The following is a 19,061-nucleotide window of genomic DNA, read 5'->3' as shown; positions in this document are numbered from 1 at the left end:
CTCAGTGTAAATACCCAGAGTAGCTTTTTTTTTCTGTGGTTAATTTGGCCTACTACAAGGCATGAGCTCTCTGGAATCCTGACTAAATGCCCTATGCATTCATCAGCATCTCTTTACTCTGGCTTTTGGGAACTTGAATGATTCCCTGTGTGAGCTCCAGGACTTGTCCTGCTTCAAGTTACCTGGAAATTACTTGTTCCTCAGAAATTAATTTTTCCTGGCCTTGTGGAGTTGTATCCAATGCCTTTGAAGATTGGTATTCAGTCCACTATTCAAGCAGACTCCTAGGCAGATGTCCGGTGCTGTTTCTCTATGCATCTCCCTCTTCTTTAGTGCTTTGCCCTGTAAATTCTGGCCATTTCAATACCCCCAAACCCAACTTGTCTCCTCAACTCACTGACATTTCTGGGTCCTGCTTGGGTTCCCCCTCCCTGTATTGTCCTCCAGAAATTATCTCTAGGCTAAAAGCTGAGGTAACTGTAGGGCTCATCCCATTTATTTCCCTTCTTGAAGAGACTACAATGCTATGCTACCTGTTGTTCAATATTGAAACAGCTGCTATTAATTTTTTTTCTGGTTCACTACTCTAGTTGTCCATGGTGAGAGGTTAATTCTAGAGCCTGTTGCTCTCTTGTGACCAGAAGTGGACATTCTAACCAAAATGTTTTTATTAAGAAAACTCTAAGAATGCATCATTTCTTTCATAGTATTTAGACAAATACTCATATGCTGGCACACAAATTTAATAATTTCAATGGCTATATTTGCAAAATTTTCCAGAAAAGCCTATTCATTATGGGCCCCACAAAGATACCACATTTCTGAAATAGAAGAAGACCAACTTGATGCAACTCAGACTGGTGAGCACTGTCTGTCTAATGGTCAGTGCTTCCACCAAATCTGTGGCTGAGTCTCATTTCCAGAGTTACCACAGAGGACAGGGAGGCCAGATTCTCTAATTCGTGACAAATTTTTAGATTCTAGGGGTGTGATTTCATGCACTACACTGAATGCAGGGTTATGATTTGTTTTCTTAAGATATGATACCTTTCTTGTTTTACTGGACTTAGATGCTGCCAGTTTGACTTTGCCCAGCACAGTAACAATGCTTCATATTACTCATTGCTCTTACTCTGGGAAAGAAAACCCTGGCAGCTATGTGGGAGGAGCTTCTAGTTTGGATGCAGTTCTTCTGAGAGTGAAAAGGACTCTTTTCCTAATGATTAATAATAATAAAATAGCAGCCAACACCACTACTATAACAAATAGTTCACCAGTAGCAGGAATGAAAACTAGAAATCATTACAAAGGATGTATGTTGAATGAATGTACTAACCAATAAACCTTATTACTGATATTCAATGGATACTGGAATATGAAGGATAATAAAATGCTGGAGCAAGATCTACCGTTCTTCTGTCTCTAAATGTCTTTTCACTAGCCCAGGAGGGTCCATTTTATTGAATCCACTACACTGTCTGACAAAATGTGCTAATGGTGGGCTTTGCTGAGCTCCCGAATACGTGCATTTCCAACTCTTTTCTATTAAAAGCTTTCTTCTCTCATTTCTAGCTGGTAAAAAGTTAAAGCATGGTAGATCTCAGACATAATGAAGGATAATGTAGTTGAATGAAACAAGCAATTTAGAGTTCTTATTTGTTCATTAGCCTAAGATTTTTTCCCCTTTCTTTTTGTAGTTTTGCACCATATAGTTTCAGCGAAATTTCCTATTTGGGGGGAAAAAATCCCAGAAGATTAACTCACTCATAGAGCTAAAAGACAATTTTCCTTTAAGCATTATTCAAAAGAAACTAATTATCTTTAGAGAGCTAGGAGAGTTTGCAGTGACCTCTTAGGCTGATTTTGTAGAAGCTTCATAGGACAATTTTTGATTGCTAAGCTATATTCATCTAATTTTTAATTTTAATAATTTTCTGTGAGATATTAAAACAAGATTCATTGCAAAGTATCATTGCAGCTGTTCCTTGGTTAGCTGCAATTATGTATCAGAACTGAGTGCTGCTGTTAACATCCATTGTCTCTAATTATTTAGTGTTGCTCCCCATAACTATATAGTTCAAAAGGAAAAGTTTTATTATTTGAACATATGTCAAGACCCTGATTCATCGCTGTGATCACAAATGGGAAAATTTTTGAATATCAGCTAGAAGGGAAACACTGCATTCTTTAAATCCAAAGAAGATAATTTTAATAAGGTTGGTTCTTTCTAATAGTTTCAGACAACAGGAGTGGATCTGGGGTGGTCCTCCGAATTTCTAATTGGAGATTTTTTTAAATGGTTATTTTGAGATTTTATTTATATATTTGACAGAGAGAGAGAGAGAGAGAGAGAGAGAGAGAGAGAGAGAGCAAGAGAACACAAACAGGGGGAGGGACAGGAGAGGGAAAGGCAGACTCTCCACTGAGCAGGGAGCCTGATGTGGGGTTTGGGGCTTGATACCAGGACCTGAGTGGAAGGCAGATGCTTCACCACCCAGGCATCCCAGTTGTGTATTTTCTGAAGATTTGCATATTTGATAAGATTTTTCCATTATTGCTATATGAAAAGGACACTTTACTGAATTATAGAACTCATGAGTCATGGCTGTTTCCTCTAAACATTATGGGATTCCCTCTTTTTTGGCATTGAATGTTGCAGAGAAGATGTCTGGCTCCAGTCTGGTTTTGGAATTTTTATTTTTATCTTCTCATAGATAACCTGGAGTACTGGGTGTTGGATAATATTATGGGCTGAATTGTTTAGCGGCCTCAATAGGGTAGAGAGGGAACAGGGTCGCACATGGGGCAGGAAGGGAGAGATTGATGTGTGTCACGGAAGTTGTTTCCACTCTTTGCTGAAATTATTGCACCAGAGGTCAGATATTTTATACATGTTTTTTTCTTTTTTTGTTCAGCCTCCAAGTACACATGATAGGCACAGCTTTCTCTGGGACCTCCCTGGGGCTTTTACCCACTAAACTGGAAGCATGATTTGTCATTGTGGGTGGATGTCCCTCTACATACAGTGTTCCAAATATCTCTAATTTGGGAGTGTTTTTTTGGGGGGGGAGTGTTTTTTAATGTATCAGGAGGAAGTGGTCAGACAGGTAAAATTCTAGATGAGAGAAAACAGAGCTCACAGAATTTCATTGATTGTCCCTCTCCAAAATATGGTGCAGTTAATTCCCATTGAAAAAGTGTCTCCATAGGAGTGGTCTTCATTTTTCTCATGGTCTTTTTTGCCTTTTCAGAATGAGGTTCAGGGTCCTGTCTCCTTCTGCATTTTAGGAAAGTACTTCTCCATGTAGAGTGATCTGTGCTACTGTTGAGAAACTGAGTAGGCAGCAAGGTGAGTTGTGGCAAGGTTTTCTGTTACATCCCCAGGTTTGCTTTTCTGCTCTGGCCCTGCAACCTCCGGATCTCTGCATCTGCCCCCTATGCTGCTCACCTTCACCTCTTGCTCTCACCCTTGATAACTAAGGATTGATGGAGAAATGTGTCACGGCTTGCCTCGCTTCTTGGGGCACGGCACCACCTCCAGGGTAGGAGAACTGAGTTGGCTTTTGGTGAAATCTTTTGATTCTGTTTCTCCTACTTTATAGGTCAGATAATTCTCTCTATTGGCAACATCTTAGCTTTCAGCACTGAGGACTTGTTTCTGGTATTTTGCTTTTATGATTTTGTCTGTTTCTGGGAGGAGGATTTGAAACTGGTTGCTCCTATGGCATCTTCCCTAGAATTTAAAAGATTACATAGAATTTTTGCTCTCTCTCTTTTTTAAAGAAGATTTTATTTATTCATGAGAGACACACAGAGAGAGAGAGGCAGAGACACAGGCAGAGGGAGAAGCAGGCTCCATGCAGGGAGCCTGACTCAGGACTCGATCCCAGGTCTCCAGGATCAGACCCTGGGCCAAAGGTGGCACTAAACCGCTGAGCCACCCAGGCTGCCCAGTTCATCTCTTTCTTAAGAGGCAGAAAGATTCCTTTGAGCATTCTTTTTTCTGGTCACTCTCAGTAATGTGGCCGAACTCATTCATTTTTCAACTGTTTCATATTAGCTTTCTTTGGACTTCGAACCCCAAAACTTAGGGGGTGCTCCTTTCTTTTGAATAGTAAATATTTTACTAGTGAGTAAATGCTTTCGGCAGCAATAATAAATTCACTTGAACAGAAGGCAGTAATCAAGTCAAAAGAATACATGCTGGCTCATCAGAAAATTTGTGGCCATTAGGGCTGTCACTTAGAAATCCAAAATCACTCAGACACCGAATCTTAAGATATGTCCTCTTAATAGTTTATATGGATCAGGTCCATTGGACCTGGAATCTGTAGAATTCTATAAATTATCACCGTTTAATCAAATATGATCCACTGGCAAGTAACTATGGCTTTTAAAGAAATCTGATGAACTATTGGTGAACATTTTGTCTCCTTGCAAACCAATTACTCTTTTGCAAATATTTGATTTTGGATCACTCTGGCTTTTTGCAATCATAAAGTCACCTCTTTGGATACCACAACAATGTCCACTAAGATTTTCTGCAGAAATGATACCTGATTTTGAATTGTAGGCACTATTGATGGTCCAGAACACATTATCATCAGCATATTCAAAAGCACAATGAGGTATACAGCCATACTGAATAGTACAACTGACAATTTGAAAGGTTTTCCCCAGAGCATCATGAAGCAGAGTTCTATGTAGATCCTGCCATCATCGAACATATATAAGTCTGTTCTGCAATACATTTGATATTTAAAGTGATTGCAGGGCTTCCAGAAAAACAAATAAACAAACATCTAAAGTGTGTCTAATGATTCATAGTTTCAGGATTCCTCTGGCCTCAAAGAAGCCCAGGGTGTTCTCACGCAGTACTCAGCTGAGCCTTTCTTACCTGGACCACAGAAAGGATGCTCCTTTTTTGAGGCCTGTCATCCACAATGCTCTAACCTCAACTTCTCTGGGGTGGTGGGAGTGGGCCTGAGGAACAGGGGAGCAACAGTAGTGAGTAAGTGTTCTTGCAAGCATGCTTTATCCCCAGGCCACCTGTAGGGTGACTGATAAGACTGCAGAGCCATCAAGTATTGTGACTAGCTTCACTCCAAATGCCTCCCACTCACTTGCAGACACAATTTATTTTGTAGATTATCTCTGGTGAAATTTTATCTCCCTGGCTTCCCTGTACCCTTGAGGATGCTACTGGGTATCTTTTTTTCCATCTCTCAGGTAATGAATACACAAAAAAGCAAACAAATCTGAAATAAAACTGAGAAAATAAATCTACTGCAAATACTGTTATAATACAAAAGCAATGTAAAAGATTTTTGGATTATCTTTCCTGCTGTACATTATTGTTAGCATAGATGATGAGTTGACTCTAACAATGTTGACTTGTGCATTATGTCTATATTTCCTCACTCCCTAGTCATCAAATAAATCCCTTACTGAAATGATTCCACGTACCAGCAATCACATTTCAGCTGCTTTCAACATGGCACCTTAGCTATTTTTTTGAGTGTGATCTTTCAACTATTTCTACCACGGGAGGCGTAGATTTTGAATGTTATATACTTATGTTATCTTCTTGAAGTATTTTTTTTCTATAAAAATGTATGCATTCTAATTTATCTTGTAAGGGATTAAGAGTGGTGTCCTAATTTAGAACATTTCCATCTCTTTCTGACATTTAGTAAGCTGTTAGCGACAACTGACGAGTGTAGCTGCCTTCAAGTTACATCAGTTATATAGTGAACTGGATGAGAATATATTAAGCTTATTTTTAGAATGTTCTTTCTTATAAACGCATCACGGACGTCATAGAGACTTAGCAGCCCCAGTAGTGTGGGAAGTGAACTTGTCAGATATCACTCCCTTTGCAGGGTCAGGTCCAATTGAAACTTAGAAAGGGAAGTAGGGGACCACTCAAGAAAATTCCAAGTGATTCAAGTCGCAGTATTTATAAACCTCTGAGTCAGTAATGATTCAGCGTCAAAGCACAGTGCTAAGGACACTGTTTAGTTAAAGAGACAGGGATGTAAAATTAAACCTCGGACCACCTGTGGTTCGTATTTGTGGGTATTTGGCGTTACAAGTAGGCAAAACATTTGGCACAAATCCGTTTCACTCCAGGCTCATTTGTGTACTTCTTCACAAACTTGAAAAGCAAACCCTTTTTTTCCTCCCAATTGTTTCTTTTCTTTTTTTTTATAATCCAAGCAAAAAAGCAGGTTTTCTGTGAAAGTTCATTTAAAATCAAAATTGGAAGTCTAAGTAGATGTTTAAAAAACAAGACTAGCATTTCTTGAGTATTTCACACCAGATACAGCGTAACCAGGTGTTGGTCCCCTAATACCCATTTTACAGCTGTGAAACTGGGCTCAGAGAGATTACAAGCTTGCTGAAAGCAGCACAGCTAATAAACAATTTTCAGTCATGATTTAAACTTAGATACTTGCTGTCAGACAGACCAACGTCATTCTATACCATGCTGGCTCCTGTGGTGGAAAGAAGTGGAGCACCATGTTGAACAAGCCAAACTTCCAAACTCAACTTGGGTTTAAGGTAAACTCTGTAACATTATAATCACTAAATGTGGGGATAACATCAGAAATCATTTGGAAATTTTGGAGGATAAAAGTATAATTTAAATGAAGATGGTACTTGTCTATCTTTGGTTTGATATTGGTAAAATTATAACCTCCAATCTTGATTTTTTTTTCTTTTGAATTCTGAAGACAGATTCAGGGCAACTTTGTCATATTAGCGATGATGGCTTTATGTGTCTCTGACAATTTTCCTTCTAGAATGATTTTGGATTATGATGAGCTTCCTAAGCAGAATATGTGGGGGAACAACTATTCAGGCTTTTGACATCAGTTGGTAATGTGGGGACAGACCCCATCAGGGATTTTTAAAATGGCTGGGAATCATCAGGTCTGGCGATGCTTTGCAATGCAGTACACTCTTCCAGCCTCCCAGGGCAGGCCTGTTCTGGAGCCCCTGTCCTTCCAGAATAAAGCTGCCTCCTTCGATGACTGTATTCCTTCCATTGCTAGTCAACATATGTTTGCAAACAGTGCAAGGCAACTGCAGAAACAGTATATCCTTGTAGCATGGACAGTCCTTACAGCTATAGAAAGGAAACGACGTAGAACAGGGGTCCCCACAGACTTGGATTCACAGGGTAATACATTGTCTATACATATGTGCATTAATTTATTTAGGGGTCATAGAGTTGTCAATCTTTTATTTTTCAGGTTAAGAGTTTTTTTGTTTTTTTTTAAAGCCCTTGTCATCTATCATTTCAGAAAAGAAAGGCCACTTTAAAGATAAAACAAAGAAGGACCTGGTAGGAGGATAAAGAATAGGCTTCCAAATGAAATAGATTTACCTTCACTAAAAACTCAATTTAGGGCACTTACCTCTAATTTTTTTGCCTTAATCTGTTGGAGACTAAGTCATGGATTAGCACCATCTATGGACTATTGCCAGATAAACCTTGAATATGAAGCACCTGGAAACCAAACATGAGTCCTAGAACTGTGGCTCAATCACCTGGCCCAATGGAAGTCTGGGTAAAGTGTCCTACAAAAAGTAGCCCAGAACAGGGTCATCTACACACTGTGTATAAGACCAGCTCAAAAGCTGGTAGCCATTAAAACTGAGGAAAAATGAATGTTTGCCCAGTGCCTGAATTGGGGCCAGGGATTTACTCTAGTGCTCCCTCTGGGATGCCCACACCTCTTGCCCACTGGTAGAAGGCATGGGGGTGGGGCTGCAAGATGAGGGTCAAAGCACACCCCTCAGGAACCTGACAGTCCAGCCCAAAGGCCCAGACCGAGGCCATGCTGCATTAGCAGTGACTGAACATCCCCTCAGAGAGGCTTCCCAGGTGCCCGCATGCCACCCTCTGCCTCAGTGGGTCTTGTGATCCTCTTGCTGGGTTCTGTTTGGGCCAAAGATGTCAGCGAAGAGTATAGAGGAGATCACCAACTTTCAAGATAAGCAGATCCAGTTGGAATCTTTATAATTAAACCTAGTATCTTCAGATGCCCTCAGATTAACTGCACCTGAGGATCACTATCAACCGTAAACAGGCCTATCGCATTGAGAGCCCAGGCATAAATAAAAATAGAAATTTTATGTATTTAAAGCAGTTTTTAAAATAATCCACTAAAAATCAGTGTTTATGCCTTATCTAGAAAAATGTTTCTAATAGTGTTCAGTTGATATATTTAGCCTTTTAGGTATATAGTACATACAGGTTTAAGACTGTTACAGCCTTTTCCTAAAGGGTATTGATGTTTTATACTCTTCCTCTTGTTCTGACTAATTCTTTTTTTAAAATATTTTTATTTATTCATTCATGAGAGACAGAGAGAGAGAGAGAGAGAGAGAGAGAGAGAGAGGCAGAGGGAGAAGCAGGCTCCATGCAGGGAGCCCGACATGGGACTCAATCCTGGGTCTCCAGGATCAGGCCCTGGGCTGAAGGTGGCGCTAAACCGCTGAGCCACCCGGGCTGCCCTGATTAATGCTTTTAACCCTACATGTTGCTTTGCCAATTATAATTAGTTGCTTTTCCTCTTTCTTTTCATTTTTAAAAGAATGTATTTTCCTGATATCTGCTTACCTCTTTCTTTCTTTTTCACATTAAACAAATCACTTTAAGTGTGCTTTGAAATAAGATACATCTGCTTTTTTTTTTTTTGATACATCTGCTTTTTAAAGTCCAATCTGACAATTTTTGTCTGTGAAAGATGAATCCAGCTCGTTCACATTTAGTGGAATATCAGATATCTTTGATTTTATTTATTTCGTCTTACCTCATGCATGCCATTTATGTTACTATGTTTTTCCTTTCTTCTTAATTTTGGTGGGCTGATGAAAGTACTATTAATTCACTCCATTTTACTGATTAAATTTAGAAGTTCTGGTACAATCTCCAACTCGTCTAGCTATTACTCTCCCTCCCACTTTGCTCACTTCTACTGAACCCCTCCTTTCTCTGCAGTTAATACAGAAACTATATCTCTCCCTCAAAGTGTTTTATTTTCTGATTGTCCTTTCCACCTTCATAACGCTTTTACTTCCTTACTCTTATCTCAGATTAAGACTGAAGAAACGTTCTTCCCTTCTCTACTGCTCCTTCCTCCCTTCACAAGGATTGATGAGATAGGTGGTTCTCTGAGACATTTGCAGGTGTTCCCTATAGGATGTTTCTTCTATTTGTATGACCATTATTTAGCACCAACTTTACAAATTCCCAAGCATCCCATTATTTTCAATGGACATAAAAATTGCATGCACGTGCGCGCCCACACCCACTCATGCACACATGGAGAGACAGAGACTCACATTCGTGCCATTTCCTCATTGCCTCTGCCCCACTGGAGACTCTGTTCTGATCTGCATTTGGTTGTCTTACAGTCCTTCCTGAAGTATTTCCTTAGATAAATACTTAAGGGTGACAGAAGCCCAGGATCTCTGCACAGCTGCTCACAGCCTTTCCTCACCCTGGCAGGTGCTCTCTCAGCGAGGGGTAGAGTTTGGGGTGGGGACCCTCCTCCCTCAATTCTATGGGTGTAATTCCTCAGTCTCAGTCTCCTGTCTTCTTCCAATTTGTGTTGGCTCTTTCCTTTGTACACAACCTAGTTTTCGTGTCTGACAGCCTATACATTTTTTAATACTTGAATTTAGGAATTCTGGTAGGACATGCCCAAGCATGTCTTTGCGTGTTTGTTTTTAATTTTCCTGCATCAATTCTGCTTGAGCACTCTGACTTTGCAGACTCAAGTCTTTCTGCAAACCAGGGAAAACGTCTTCTATTATTCCCCTGATTAATGCATCCCTGCATCTGTTCCCTCTCCCTCCTTCGGAACTTCTATTATTCACGTGTTAGGTCCCTGCATCTGTCCTCCAAACCCTTTTAAAAATTTTCTCATAATGACTTCCAGCTCTTTGTGTTTTCACTTTCTGCGTGAAAATATCTTTCACTTGATCCTACAGGCCCCAATTCAATCCCCAACAGAGAATAACAGCTCTCGGATATGGAAAGCTAAAGGGGAAAAAACCTCTTTGAGGCTGAGTCTTTTTTCCCCACTCATATTGAGATTGAATTTTTTTGAGTGCTATTGTTGTTATTATTTTTTAAAATCTCATTCAAAAATTAAAGCTGTCTTCTTTCCTCTCCTGCCATTCTTGTTTACCAGGAGCTGTCAGTTTGGGGCATTCTGCTTGTTTTTCCTTGTCTAGCTGCTGGGTCCTATAGCTGCTGCTGTGACTGTCAGGGCTCTGTTTGCTCTTGGGCTATTAGCTGAGCAGGTGAGGAGGCTCTTGAGTGATGGCCTAGCTGGCTGGAGCAGTTATCTGGGCTCCTTTGAATGGGCAATGTACCGCCTGGCAAGCAGTCATTCCTTGCTTATGAGGAGTTCAGTATACATGCTGCTGTCCTGGAGGTCCTCTGGGACAATTCTCCTCCAAGCAGTGACCCAGGGATCCAGATTGGTCCCTTCCATCTAGTGGATCTTTAATCCTTCAGGACGTTTCCATAATCTTCTGTGGGATACCTGGGTAACTATGGCAACGTATACAACATTTTTTTTAACCCATACACATTTTTGAAAGTGGCAAGAGCTATCAAAATAAAGCAGGATAAGGAGTTCATGCTTATATACTGGGAGTATGTATGGGAGTGTGATTGAAATTTAAATAGGAATGGTCAGAGTGGACTTTACTAGGAAGGGGCCATTTGAGCACAAGACCAGAGTGTTGAGACATGAGGATATCTGAATCAAGAGCATCCTAGGCAGAGGGACTAGCCAGTGCAAAGGCACTGGGGTGAGAGGGAGTCTGGAGTATTTGAGAATTAGCAAGTAGCTGGCATGGCTGGTGGCCAGTGGTGTACATATGGAGGAGAATATTAAGAGATCAGGTCAGAGAGGTAATGGAGAGCTTGATCAGTTAAGAGGTCACTGCAATAATCCAGACAAGAGTTAGTGGTGGCTGGTTCTATGGTGGTGCAGTGCAGAGTGGTGGAATGTAAAGTCAAATTTTAGATACTTTCTTTTTTTTTTAAGATTTTATTTATTCATCAGAGAGAGAGAGAGAGAGAGAGAGAGAGAGAGAGAGAGAGGGCAGACACATAGGCAGAAGGAGAAGCAGGCTCCATGCAGGGAGCTTGACATGGGACTTGATTCCAGGCCTCTAGGATCACACCCTGGGCTGAGGGCGGTGCTAAACCACTGAGCCACCCGGGCTGCCCAAATTTTAGATACTTTCTGAAGGTAAAGCCAAAGGGACTTCCTGACTGATATGAAGAAGTGTGAGATAAAGAAAGGAATCAAGGATTTTATTTATTTAAGCAACATTTATGTAGCATTTATACTATGCCTAGGTACTGATCTAAGCATTTGACAAATACCAACTCATTTATTCCTCATGCTACCCTCAAAGGACATTGTTATCTCATTTTTTTCAGAGTAAGAGACTGAAACACAGAGAGGCGAAGAAATTTGTCATATTGTCATATACAGGATTTGAACCCAGCAAGCTAGCTCTGAAGTCTGAGATGTTAACCACCATTATTCTGCCCTCCTTGCACATGATAAGTGAAAGAATCACAGGATGGGTATCTGGACTCACTGAGCTCATAAAAGACTTAGGCCAGAATTACACTTATCACGTGACTTCCACAGGTCCTCATTTGGTCCAGAAGACCACACTGGCATTTTGGGTTCTCAGGAGTGAGTGCCAACTCAGAGCTAGTGTTCTGTAATCCCAGAAAAGTTTGGGTATTTCCACTTCCACGGTGCACAGTCATCCTGGTAAATGACCACATTCCCTTTGGGGAAGACCAGGAGGAAGTTTTATGGTACTTGTGGCACTGGGTCCCTCCTCAAATGGATCTATGACATTTTATTGGGGTCCCCTCTATATACAGGGGAAAAAGGAAAAAAAAACTCTGACTTTAAGGAACTGAGACACTAATGCTGAGATTTTTAGCCTTAAGAAGTGGAAGGATGGATGCTGTTGATGGATATGAGGAAGTTTAAGGAGTGAACCAAATTTGAGGGTGGCAGGAAGATCAGGAATTCCACTGGGGGCATATTTATTTTGAGATATGTTTTAGACACCCAAGTGGAATTGCTGGGTAGATGGCTGGGTGGATGAGCCATGATTTCAGGGGGGAGGTCCAGCATGGAAGTATAAATCCGGCAGTCACCAACACAAAGATAATATCTTTAAAGCCAGGAGATGCAAGGGGAGAATCAGGAGAAATAGGAGAGGGTCTAAGAACCAAGCGCTGGGCATGGAGAAGAATATAAACCAGTAAAGGAGGCAGCCGGTGTGTGGCCACGAATGCCAAGTGAGGAACATGTTTCTAAGAAGTTGAATGTGATCGATTGTATCACGTGCTGCTGGTCAAGTGGGATGAGAACTGAGCCTTCATTCATGACCTCGGAAAAGCAGTTTTGGGGAGTGGTGGTGGCAAAAGTGTGGTGATGTTCCAAAGTGGTGACAGAACCGGAGGAGGACACAGTGGATAGTCAAATCTTTCAAGAAGTGTTGCTGCAAAGGAGAACAGAAAAATGGGGGGGGGGGGTAGCTGAAAGGGGAAGGAAAATCCAGAGAAGACATTTTAATAAGGTGATTAAGATAAAACTGTGTTTATATGTGCTGGAAACGGCCCAGCTGGTAGATAAGGAAAATGGATGGTGGCACAGGAGAGAACATTCCTGCAGTGATGCACGAATAGGCAAAGGCGGACTCATTGCAAATGGATTCAAGCCATAAACTCTAAACCACTGAGATTTACTCAGATTCATCACTCTTTTGTTTTTCTGCCACTGTCATACCTAGTTGGTTATCGTTGCCAATGTGTGTAAGAGCAGGGCGTCCTTGAGAAGCACCATGCAGAGGCACATCCCCTGTGAGTGTGATGTTGACAGTGATGCAGACCCACTGAGTCCAAGGAGGTGGGAGGATGAGCTCCGAGAGCAGCATTTACAGGGCTGCAGCCAGGAAGAGGTGGCTAGGAGGGGGCACCACCGGAGACCTAGGAAACAGTTGGCTCCGTTTGTCACAGCACACTGGCAGCATGGCCCACCTTCACCCACCTGCTCTGAGGCCTTCGGCCCACAGCTCCCTGCGCTTCTCTGTGGTCATTTACTGTTTAGAATCCTCAATGTGTATCCATTTTCCAATTTTTCTGCCAGATTATCTATTCATTTACTTTTTACCTAAGTATTACATTGTCAACAATTGTTTAATCCTTTATTATTACACGTAGAAGCCAAAACCCTGCTAGGTGGCCTTTAGCTTTAAAAAATTGAGGAAAAAAAATTCAATAGTGGCCAGATCTGGGAACCTTTAAACATGAATAATAACAAGGTTTAACTCTTTTTCCTTTTTTTCTTTCCAAAGCGAATCCTTTCCGCCCCCAAAGCCCCAATTATCTGCAGTATATGACAGGAAGGTAGGTTCCCAGAGGACATAAAGGTGATACGGTCCAGTTGTGGCAGGACAGGTGCCCCAGGAAAACAGCAGAGGCTTAATCAAGGTGAAGGGTATTAGGTTTTTTTTTTCTTCAAAAGAGCATAAGTGGGGTGAGGGACAGAGGGAGAAGCAGACTCCCTGCTGAGCAGAGAGCCCCATGTGGGGCCCGATCCCAGGACTCCAGGATCATGACCTGAGCCAAAGGCAGATGCTAACTGACTGAGCCACTCAGGTGCCCCAGGTGTTAGGTTTTGAAAAGTCACCCAGCACTGACTCTTGTCTGCTGTTATTCTGGTTACTCAATCTCCTCATGAAGCTAATTTCTCATTGAGGAGCTTCTAAATTCGAATACTATATTTCTTGTTTGTGCTGAACCATGCTGCCGGAGGCCACACCAGTGTGCCCAACCTCGGATCATTTGGGGAAGTGAGGACACAGTCATGAACTGGAATCCGTGCTTGCCATGTGCTTGCTATGTGCACATACTGCCACCACCTGCTGAGAGGTCAGTCTCCTCCTGACAACATCTCGTTGAGGGAGGTTTCACACCATCTTCACCCCCTTCTCTGAAGGGCCCAGCAGCGTCTGCCACAGAGAGTCACCCAAGAGGTGTTTGTTGAATGAATGAATACATTAAGTAGATAATAAGCCAGGTAACCTGGTCACTAATTTCCGCTTGACAGTAGCTTGCAGGTTAGAAGACAGAAGGCAATATGTCTAGTTTTCTGTCTCACTGTAAATGAACTCCATTGATCACTCCACCCCACCCTCAACACTTCTAGCCAAATTAACTTTTTTATTGGTTTAGTGTTTCGAGGCCTCTTTATTTTTCTATGATTCTCATTTGGAGTCAGGTTGTAAAGAGGTAAAATCTAATTTAGTGTATTTATCTGTGACACAAAAAGCTTTTAGCGGAGACTATAATTTTTGTCTACTCCCCACCAGGCTCCACTTTATGTGGATGTGGACTGCTGTCCCTCACTTCAAAGACTTCAGAAGTGAGGGACAGCGCACACCTACCCCTCTGCCTGGGAGGTCCCCATCCCCCTGTCCACTTGATAAACTCCTGGGCAGGGAGGCTGAGAGGATTAGTATAAGAAGCTGCTGTTGGAAGCAGAAATTTTGGTTTAATGAGAAGTTTGAGTAGGCGGTTTTGATTCCACCTACCTCTAGCATGACATTACGTTAAATTCTTAACTTCTTGGATCTCAGTTACTTCTTTTGCATGAACATGGGTAAAGCTGATCCTGATGGACTGTTGTGAGGATTTGGTGAGGTAATATATAAACACAGCATAGGCACAGGCCCTTAGCTAGTGCTCGGCAATGACACCACGATCATTAGCACCTCTGTCATCACCACTCTCATCCCCACCACTATCAGCACCATCACCACCTCTCCACTGTCGTGCCCACCACTACTGTATTACAACCATCATCACCCCCCCGACTACCACCACCATCACCATCATCCCCATCACCACTGTATTATCAGCACTCCCACCAAAGCCACTATCACCACCAACAACAACCATCACGACCTCTACCACTATCATCCCCACCACTACTGTATTACTGTATTACCATTACTGTATTACTATCATTACCACCCCTTCGACTACCATCACCATCATCACCATCAACACTTCCACCACCACCACCACCACCATCGTGACCACTATCATCCCCATCATCACTGTATTACCACCCCCCCACCCCCACCACTACCATCCCCACCACTATGCTATTACCACCCCTCACCACCACCAACACCATCAGCAGCAGCACCATTACCATCATCCTCTCATCATCATTTCAAATATGGTCTACTCTGTGAAGCCTTCCTGGACTCCACAAACCTCTGTATCACTATACACCCAGCACTCATCACATCACACTGTCTGTTCCTTTCCATGTTGGCTTTCTATAGCTGAGCCACCTGATGGCAATAACTTTGTCTTATTAATTATTAGATCTCTGGTGTCTAGCATCTAACACGGGACCTGCCACCTCAGATTGGCTTGTTAAGTGTGCTTTGAAAAAATACAGGAATAAAATCAAGTTTGCTTAGGCATAAAGTTGGCATTCACCATGTATATCAAAAGGTAACATGGAAATGATGGACCCAAGTCTCGGAGACTGACTGCAAGTCTAATGGTGTAAATATGGAGATCTGATAGGATTATGTTGTTTGTAAGCTCTACATACACTCTAGTAAATTGGAACTGTTTTAAACTTTAATATACAAAGTAAATTTATGTTCATTTATAGAACCAGGAATATTATTTTATTATTTTAAGCACTTGCAAATATGTTAACTGTTTTTGTTTTTTGACGTATTGTTGGATATGTTTTTTTTATTTTTTGTTTTTTTGAGATGGCTTTTTGATCAGGGACACAAACCTTGATCAAAATATTGTCTGAGAGACTGCAAGTACTTTAAACTTATTTTGTTTTATTATAAGGTTTTAAAGCACTATTTCTTTTTTGAGGGAAATGGAATCTGCCTGACTTCCATTATGTTCTGAGTTATCGTTCAATAGTGGCCAGATCTGCAAATCTTGAGGACAAGGAGATGAATATGAGAGATGCCCTTCTGCATCTCTGTCTCCTGTGACCCTCCCTCCCCACTCACAGCAACCTCTTCATTGCCTTCTTAACCCTGGAAAGCAAAGAGCTGCTACTGGAAGCTGGAGGCAAAGGTAGGGGAGACAGTCTCTCAGCCACTGTCTTGGCAATTGGTATTGCTTCTGTGGGAATAACAAAGGTCTTGAAAATTTGGAAATATTGAGGTTAGAAAGTTTGACACTCTTTCCTGCATTCATTACAGAAACCCAGATTGGAGCCAGGGCTCCAATTCACTTGGATAGCTCTTCAAAATTAAATATAGGTCCTCTTAGGCTCTAGAAGCCCAAGTACAAGCGACTTGGGAGGCCGTAGCTAACAGAAAGAACATGGGCTTAGGGGTTGAATAGATCTGCAGATCTAACCTCAGTTCTCCTGCTGCAAGTGTATTCATTTTTCTAACCCTTCATTCCTGGTTTTGTACCTGGGTAATTATAATAGCTATTTGAAGAATAAATTGAATATCTATTAAGCATCTAGCATAGTTCCTGGTCCATTGTTCAGTTTCAATATAAAAGGAAGAGGCTGGGTGGGGGGAGAAAGAATAATGGAAGTGGAATCTACAGATTGAAAGAGATGTAGAGGACACACCAACCAACTGCAACAGAGGGAGCTTTTTTAGGTCCTCATATGAACTACTGCAAAATATGGGGCACCTGGGTGGTTCAGTTGGTTAAGCATCTGTCTTTGGCTCAGGTCATAATCCCAGAGTCCTGGGATCGAGTCCCACATCAGGCTTCCTGCTCAGTGGGGAGTCTGCATCTCTCTCTGCCTGTCACTCCTCCTGCTTGTGCTCTTTCTCTTTCTGTAAAATAAATAAATACAATCTTTTAAAAATGAACTATTGCAAAATATATCGGAAAGTTTAAATGCTGAGTGGACACTTAATGATATTAAGGAATCGTCAATTTTTTAGATGTAATAATGGTGTTGTTGTCTTTAAAAAAATGAGTTCCTAGTTTTTAGAAATACACACTGAAATATTTATAAATAGTACAAAATAGTTGCTTGTAAACATTTCCTTGATAAAAAAGTTGAAAGGTATACATTGTCCTTTTAAAAATTCAAGCCTATGAATAAATAAACAGAATCTTTAAAAATAAAAAACCTGTAGTGAAATGTCATGGTACCGTGTTACTCTGCTGTCCACCTGCTTAGTAAAGCCAACAAAGAATAAAACAGGCAGATGTGCCTGAACCTTGCCTGGTATTTAATTTACTTCAATTCACATGTGAATGGTAATATTTTATTTGCTTGCCAATTTTATATATATATCTCTATTTATAGACTTTATTTTATTTTATTTATTCATAAGAAACACACACAGAGGCAGAGACATAGGCAGAGGGAGAAGCAGGCTCCCTGTGGGGAGCCCAATGTGGACTTGATCCCAGGACCCCGGGACACCTCTTCCTTGTGTCCCACCCAGTCCCAGGGCTTTAGCAACACTGCAGGGGAGGTGGGGGTGGAACTTGCAAATCTCTATCTACAGCTCTGATTTCTCCTTGGAGCTCCAGACATGAACACCTATTTGCTATCTGGTCATCTCCACCTCGAATTTCACATGGCCCAGTAGAAATTCCCATTTTCTTCTCTCGAATCTGCTCCTTCCTCAGTAAACACTGCCACCACCCACCCGCTGCACGTGCTATACATTTGGCAGTGCTCTTTGATTCTGTTTTATCTCATTCCCCATATTTAACCCACCACCTAGTCCTTTTTAACTCCATACAAAATGTGACCCCCATTCTATCTGCTGCTGTCCATCTCTACTGACATCACCTTAATCCACCCGAACCTCTTCCACAAGGACTACCACAATTGCTTTCTGACTTCTCTCTGCTTTATTCCTGTCCACCTTCCCCACAGCAGCCAGGGATCCCCTAAAAATGCACACCTGGCCATATCACTTGCCTGCCTAAAACCATGCAGTGACTTATGTATGAGACTTCCCATACCATTCAAAACAAAATTCAAGCACATTGTCCCATGTCTGGGACACAGAGGCTTTGAATTCTAGTTGGTTGACCTAGTCAACCTCATCTCTTACCCCTCAACTCCTTGCTGCTATTCTTGGGCACAGTGGTCTTTTTTCCGTTCTTTTTAGCTGGCTAAGTTTTTCTGTCTTAAGGATTTTGTACCCCTTGTATCTTTTGCCTAGAAGGTCCTACTTTCAACTATAGAGTCACCTTTTCCCTTGTCATTCAGAATTGTGCTCAGAGAGGTCTTTCGTGGCCATGCAATTTAAAATTGCCATTGGACATTCTCTTGACATCAGCCATCAGCCCGTCTTCATATTTGCACAGTGCTTATAACACTATCTTCCATTTTTCTTGTTTATCTGTTCACTTCTCTGGTTATTGGCTATATGTCTTTGCTAGGATGCTGAGAGCAGACATCTTGTCTCTTTGGTTCATTGTGGCATTCTCAGAGTTTAGCACAGTATCTGGCACTTAAAAGATGCTTTAAAAATGTTTGAATAAAAGAATAAAATGTCTCTAGGGCCCAAATTTTCTAATTCAATCTCTAAACAACTGCCAGAGTGAAATCTCTAAAATATTTATCTCTCCAAGCCACTCCTTACTTAAAACACTTCAGAGGCTCTACATTGCCAAGAGAATATAATCCAAATTGCTTAGCACAGCCTACAAGACCCTCTATGATCTGATCTCTGTGTGCATTTCCTGTTTCATTTTTTTACTGGGTCCCCCTCCATGCCTAACAACCTGCAAGATGCCTAGTGACTAGCAAGTCAAAACGCCATGCTGTTTCATGCCTCCTGGGTCTCTGATCCATGTCTTCATCATGTTTGGATCACCCTCCTTACCCATGGCTCTTCCCATTCCAATCCCTTAGGTACTCAGTTTTTAAGATGCAGCTCAAATCAGGAAGCTGTTTTGATCCCCCTGGTCATCCCAAACTCCAACCTTTTATCCATGA

At 41.5% G+C, this 19,061-nt stretch overlaps 1 pseudogene; it reads right to left on the bottom strand.

Moving 5' to 3' along the window:
• Positions 1–4,183: 4,183 nt before the first annotated feature.
• Positions 4,184–15,031, bottom strand: LOC129496913 (mitochondrial inner membrane protease subunit 1-like; annotated as a pseudogene).
• Positions 15,032–19,061: the final 4,030 nt, after the last annotated feature.

This window comes from Nyctereutes procyonoides, unplaced genomic scaffold, assembly GCF_905146905.1.
Source record: "Nyctereutes procyonoides isolate TBG_1078 unplaced genomic scaffold, NYPRO_anot_genome, whole genome shotgun sequence".
Lineage (NCBI taxonomy): Eukaryota > Metazoa > Chordata > Mammalia > Carnivora > Canidae > Nyctereutes > Nyctereutes procyonoides.
Note: the sequence above shows the minus strand (reverse complement) of the source record. Positions and strands in the feature narration are given on the sequence as shown.